Below are 6000 nucleotides of genomic sequence, written 5' to 3' on the forward strand. Positions count from 1 at the left end.
CCTACAAAGTTACAAGTTGGAGAAATGGGCCTAGGGAGAGAACTTTTCCCCTCCTACTTCCTATCCATACCATGTGTGTTGAACTGTAGGGCTCTAGAAGAGAGGACTTGATTTTCATTTTAAGAGAGAGTAGGGTGTTAGTGTTTTAAGTCTGAAGGGACCTTAGAGAACAGCTGGGCCTGGGTTCCTAGATCATTCTGGAAGCCATGGCTTGGGTATTAAATATTTCAAAGTCAATGTGGACACTTTACAAACTCCTTGATCTTTATTGTCCAATGACTGCTGCTGTAATAGATTACCACAGACGACTGGGAAAATTGTAAACACTGGAAGTTTCCACAGACTTGGTAAATTATAAATACTGGAAGTTTATTCAGCTCACAGATATGGAGGCTGGAAAGTCCAAAATGGAGATAATTATTCCCCCACTCCCCATAAGGACCTTTAGTCAGACATGGTGGACAGGTGGGAGTACAATCTTAGGAAGCTATTTTAAAATAGACCTATTCTCTCAGTAAGCAATCCCACAATAAGGGTGGAAGCCATTCGTGGAGGCACTGTACCACCTCTGCCCCCCAACCCTTCTACAACATGACTGGATGTGATCGTTAGTTCCAGAGAGGACAGTTAAGCCATGGCTGCCTCCTCAGACCCTCTGCCTCCCACCCTCCTCACTTGTTAACATGCTGGAGCTCCACGTAAGATGTCATCATCTGAAACAACATTCAGTCGTTACAGTAACACAGATACACACACACACACAGGCACAGACACAGACAACAGACACACACACAAGAGCACAAGCTGCTAGGGCTGCCAGTCTTTCATCACAGTGGGGCTGAGAACTGGATGTGAGACATGAAAGGGACCCTAACCCTGAGATAACATAGATGGTCACCGTCACTTAGTAGATCTCTTTTGCTGGGTCAGAGAGAGGTCAGGCTGTAGTAACTCACAGAGGAATGTTGAGAGGACCCGTGGCTGGAATGGCTCTCAGAATGGGCTTCCTGCAGGCATGTGCTCCTGGGCAGGGGTGGGGAGGAGAGGGAGGAGGAGGTGTTTCTTGGGACGGACCCACTCTTTGTTCACTCTCCTGCCTTTGGATAACTAAAGAAACTGCTAGAAAGAGATATTAGGATAGGGGTCAGGGATGGACAAGAAACAAATCTTCCTATTTAGAAGCAGCCGTGGTTCCTCAGAGTGCCCCTGGGCAGAGCCTGTGGGCCCCCTTGCCCGTCTCCCCTCTAATGCTTTAGCCAATGCCTGTTTTTCTAACTCCCGGGTCTGCTTTGTGTCTGTCTGTGTTTTGTTTTACTTTCATGTTTATTACATTTCACTGGAAAGGAAAGGGGTGGGAGTCATCCCTCCTCCGGCAAGGCAGGCTCTGTCCCAGTGGAGCAGTGGAACAAAGGCTGAGCGGGGCATTCAGAAGCCCCACCCACAACAGAGCAGAAACACGGGGCCTCAGTCAGAGGGCACAACAAGCCAGTCTCCAAACACTCACTTGGCAAGGTGCTATGTCATCTCTCCTGGACATTGTCAATTAGAAGGCTTTAAAAACCTCTGTATCATTTCCCGTTCCCATCAGTGGGAAGGGGAGGGGTCTCTGATAAGGAAGGGGGAGAGGGAGATAAACCCAGATTGGATAGAAGAGAGTGAAGTAACCGTGAAGATATCTGAAAAGTTCTAAGAATCACGCTACTTAAAACACTACAACACACACACACACACACACACACACACGTCTATGTATAGAGGTATGTATACGGCTTAAATAAAATTTTCTCATCTGGGCTGACAGTGCTCCCTCCAAGAGCCAAAGACCATCTAACAACAAGGATCCCCAAAGAAGTTCTCTTTTGAGTCGTTGTCAGGGTTGCCCAAGAGACTTCTAAAACATTACAGATTATTGCTATTGCCCTTGGCTGCCCCCACCCCCTCCTCAGAGAGACAGAAGGTAAGTCTATCGCTGAAGGCGCCATGCACTCCAAATGCAGGACCCAAAGGCCCCTAAGTTGGCACTGACCTGAGAGCCTCTTTTCTGAGGACTAGTTTACATGGTAGCACCATACAAGCCTCCAAACAAGGAGAACAGCCAGCAGTCCTACCCAGCTACGATGCCTGTGAACCACAACAATGACCAGCATGGCAGGATTGCCCTAAGGGTGCAGAAGTGTTACACACACTTTGGTGATTACCAACACCTCTCTAACTAGACTTGAGACATCCTCAACAAGAGGGAAACCACGTTTCAAAAGCTAGTCAACTGCTCAGGGCTGGAGAAGTCATGAATCTTGGAAGAGAACCTACAACCTCCAGCATAAGGAGGTTACTAAGCCAGCATAACTCTTACACGACCCTTAACTACACTCTAAACATTCGTCCTTATACCCACAGAGAAGGGTAGTCCTCACCCTTCATCAAGGAACCTTCCCTTTGTTACAAATGGAGCCCATTACAGAAAACCACAACCAGTGAAAACGCACAGCTGTGAAGCCTAGGCTCAATGAATACATCTTCAAAACTTCCACACATAAGGCTCAGAGAGGCCGTTGTGGAAAACGGAGTAGAAAGGTTGTAAGAGTCAGACTGTTTGCTGTGAGATTTATCACCTAGTAATCTCAGAGGCTACACCCATAAAGTCTCGTCCACATGCCTGCCCAACCTTGAGCTTAACAAGCATGACATGACGAAGCCGATGGACGAAACTCCACAAGACCTCAGCCTTACACAAAGAACCATCACTAACTAAGGAGTGCTGGGAGAAAGAGCCTTCCTGGGGGAAGAGCATGCCAACTGGTTATCAAAGCATACAACTAACGTTATACAGAATAAGTAGGTTGCATTTCTGTGTTTAGGAATATATATGTATATACAAATATACTCCTAGGGGCTGGGGAGATGGCTCAGTGGTTAAGAGCACTGACTGGTCTTGCGAAGGTCCTGAGTTCAAATCCCAGCAATCACATGATGGCTCACAACCTCCGTATTGAGATCTGATGCCCTCTTCTGGGGTGTCTGAAGACAGCTACAGTGTACTTACATATAATAAATTAATAAATCTTTAAAAAAATTACTCATAACAACAACTAATGAGAAAGACGGCTGTGAACTTGAAACAGAGCAAGGAGGGGTCTCTATGGAAGGCTTGGAAGAAGGAAACAGAAGGGAGAAATTATCTAATTATAATCTCAAAATAAAAGATTATAATATAATTAACAAGCAATATAGGGCTTCTCTCGGTACCCACCAGGCCACTCAGGGAAGAGGTACGGTAAGCATGCCAATGGAATGCTTTCATCTATAAATTACCTTGGTCATGGTGTTTCATCACAGCAAAAGAACAGTAGCTAAGACAGTGAAGGAGGGACATCTCTTTTGTAGCTGCAGCCTGTAAGTTAAACCAGAAAGACAGATTAAGAGCAGAGAGCAGAGTTTAACTCCATGCAGAACACATATATGCACGGATTAGCTCAAAAAGAGTGGTTAGACCCTGAGGCCTTTTAACTGCAGTAGGTAAAGAAGAGGGGAAGAAAGGCATTTATAGAAAGCTAACTGCTTAGAAAGACAAATGGATTGTTTAGGAGAAACAAACAAGTCTGTGCCATTTCTCCCCATAATTCTATGTGGCCTAGCTTGTTGCTCCAGATTAAACAACAGAGAGACCAGTTCTGGAAAGCAGAGTTGATATAAGAACAGCAGAAGAGTACAAGATACACTCTGTTCTGCATCAGCCTACATCCAAGGAGGCTAGGGTGGAGGGTGAGCTTTTAAAGGCAAGAAAGGAGTCCATGTAAGCTGTTTTGAAGCAATGAACATGGTTTCACAGGTACCTGCGGCCAGAGCTGGATAGCTCTTTCTGCAGACAGCTGCTGTTAAGTTAGGCAAGTCTCCTTGTGCAAGTTGCCTCGAGGGAACTGCTCTGCTTGGTTCATCAAATGGAATTCATCAAATGCTTCCATGTTCCTCTCTTGTAGCCTCCAGGCCCCATTTTGTTAGTGATTGATGCTCACGATTCCCTTTCGATACTGATAACTTCCACAGCCCCTTCAAGCTAGGAAAGTATTTGGAAAGTATTTGAGTCTCCCTTTCAAGCCGATGTGACTTGAAGAAGAATTTGTAGCCGCTTGCTTTCCAGGACTCCCGACTCTCAGTAAGATAAAGAAGACCCAGGAAGGTTTTCATCTGTTGAACCTTATGTTTCTTCAGCTTAAAGCAATCTTTCTGTTAATTCTGGGATTCCATGTGGCTTCCTATGACATAAATTCACGGTTAAAAAAATAAATAAACAGCACCAGTAGGAACTAAAGCAGCATGAGGGAGAGTCACAGCACAAGGCACAGAAGCACTGGCTCCCACACTGTAGAGAGCAGAAGTGCCAGGCTGGAATGCAGAGGGAAAACACTTAGTCCCAGCAGCAGAGAAAGGTGACAGAAGGAAGAATGCAGGCTTGTGTGCTTTAAAAAGTGTCCATTTGTAGCATAGATAACATGATGTTGCTACACGTTGTAAAGATGGAGAAGGTAAAGAACTTGCAGCCAGCTTTGGCTATGTGACACCCTGTCAGATCAGAAAACAAGATAATATTTTAGCACAGTGTAGAACCATGTCAACAATCTTGGTCTGTAGCTATGCTAATGACCTGTCCAGTGGACGCCAACAGCTCCTCTCGCTGCCCTAGAAAAACCATTTGCATTCATTTCAGTATTTCTGGTCAGTACATGTCTTTCCTTCAGCTTCCTTTGAAACCCGGCAGCCTTCCTCCTTGAATCTGGGGACAGAAGCCTCACTAGCAAGTACTAGAACTGAGCGCCCAGCTGAGATGTAAATTTTAAAAGTATTTGTTAGTATTTAGTTAGTATTAGTTAGTATTTGGGTTTGGACTCAGGGCCTTGGACTTCTGGACTTGGCTCAGTTGGTAAACCCCTTGCCCAGCGATCGGGAGGACTGGAGTTTGATCCCTAGCACCTGTGTAAGGTTGTAGCAGCACAGCCCTGGGGCTTTGTGACCAGCCAGGATAGATGGATTGCTAGACCCAATAAGAGAGTCTGCCTCAAAAATGGACAATTCTTTTTTTAAATTTTTATTTATTTATTTTTATATATATGATGAATAAACTGTAGCTGTCTTTAGACACACCAGAAGAGGGTATCGGATCCCTTTACAGATGGTTGTGAGCCACCATGTGGTTGCTGGGAATTGAACTCAGGACCTCTGGAAGAGCAGTCAGTGCTCTTAACCGCTGAGCCTTTTCTCCAGCCCGAAAATGGACAATTCTTAAGGAACACTTGAGGTCAAGCTCTGGCCTCCACATATGTGCACAGCTACATACACACACACACACACACACACACACACTTGTATGCACACATTCATGCATGCACACACACACACTATGCTCACCTCACGAACACACACTCATGTTAAGTAGTGAGTCTCAGCCGCTCACGGTAGCTGAGCTCTTGTCAACCACAGGTGGCCAATGAAGTAGAGCATCCTTAAATAGGACAAGCATTGAGCTGTAACCAAACTGTCTGTGCACCCACAGGTTGGTGTTCCCTTAAGTTGTTCTAGTTTGGAGGACTTCCTGGTTAGTTGGGGTTTTGTTTGTTTCTTTTGTTGTTGTTGTTTGGGTTTTTGTTTGTTTGTTTGCTCAGATAGTTAAGTGGAATTTGTCTAAAGTATTTTTTTCTTTCCTCCTTTTCCTTTTCCTCTTCTTTCTCCTCCTTCTCCCTCCCCCTCTCTCCCTCCATTTCTCCTTCCCTTCCCCTCCTCTCTCTCTCTTTCCCCTTGAATTCTGATCCTCCTGCCTTTACCTCCCCATTCTGTGCTGTGCTGGAAGCTAAACCCAGACTTCATGTCTGATAGGAAGAAATCTTCCAACGGAGATTCATTTCCAGGCCTTGGTGGGGGGGCGGGGTTTCCTTTAATAGCACACATGTAGCCATTCCAATGATAACAGAACTTGGGAGTCCTTTCATCTTATGACTGTAGGAGAGT

At 45.4% G+C, this 6000-nt stretch overlaps 1 long non-coding RNA gene across 1 annotated transcript in view; it reads right to left on the reverse strand.

Annotated features, from left to right (window-relative positions):
* The window catches only part of Gm32200 (predicted gene, 32200), a 28709-nt gene extending 24651 nt beyond the window's left edge, over positions 1 to 4058 (reverse strand). Inside the window, exons 1-2 of the long non-coding RNA NR_151615.1 lie at positions 3834 to 4058; positions 3313 to 3391 (exon numbers count right to left, since the gene is read on the reverse strand). This is a non-coding gene — a long non-coding RNA (predicted gene, 32200). The remainder of the gene's footprint in view (positions 1 to 3312; positions 3392 to 3833) is intronic.
* Positions 4059 to 6000: the final 1942 nt, after the last annotated feature.

Source organism: Mus musculus, chromosome 1, assembly GCF_000001635.26.
Source record: "Mus musculus strain C57BL/6J chromosome 1, GRCm38.p6 C57BL/6J".
In the NCBI taxonomy this organism is placed as follows: domain Eukaryota; kingdom Metazoa; phylum Chordata; class Mammalia; order Rodentia; family Muridae; genus Mus; species Mus musculus.